Here is a 514-nt window from a genome sequence, read left to right as displayed (position 1 = left end):
ACGCAGGTTTGTCTGTCATTAGGTGTAGTTAGGTGTAGTTGAGAATTACGAACCAAAATGCATTGTCCTTGGCTAGAAACCTATAGCTTTTAAATTTAAACAATGTAAAGTCAATCAACCTCTCGTTATCGTTCATCATGATAAATACAGAAACCTTATTAAGAAAGTAAAGAGATAGGGTTTTCTCGATGCTATACATGGTGACGATTTATTTAGATAAATGATCCTCGCGAGAAAAAAGAATTAGCCTTCGAAAAACACACATCAGATTAAAAATAATGATTATGTACGCCTGAGGGCAGATAAAGCGCCCTCGTTTAGGGCTAATGATAGGCCACTCGATTGAAAAGATCCGAGTTACATGTACGGTAATTCTTTTGGACATGTATACAGAATCAGGCTTTGAAACGATATATAATGAATGATTGTACCTAGTAGAAAACAAAGCTCGATGCTAGGGAAAATCAACAATTGTTCACGCTCCTATACAAGTCTCTGGTGGGAATCGAACCAG

The sequence above is a fragment of the Anneissia japonica genome, unplaced genomic scaffold (assembly GCF_011630105.1).
Source record: "Anneissia japonica isolate Jap-2015-1 unplaced genomic scaffold, ASM1163010v1 scaffold287736_len1891122_cov214, whole genome shotgun sequence".
In the NCBI taxonomy this organism is placed as follows: domain Eukaryota; kingdom Metazoa; phylum Echinodermata; class Crinoidea; order Comatulida; family Comatulidae; genus Anneissia; species Anneissia japonica.
This window is presented reverse-complemented; position numbering follows the sequence as displayed.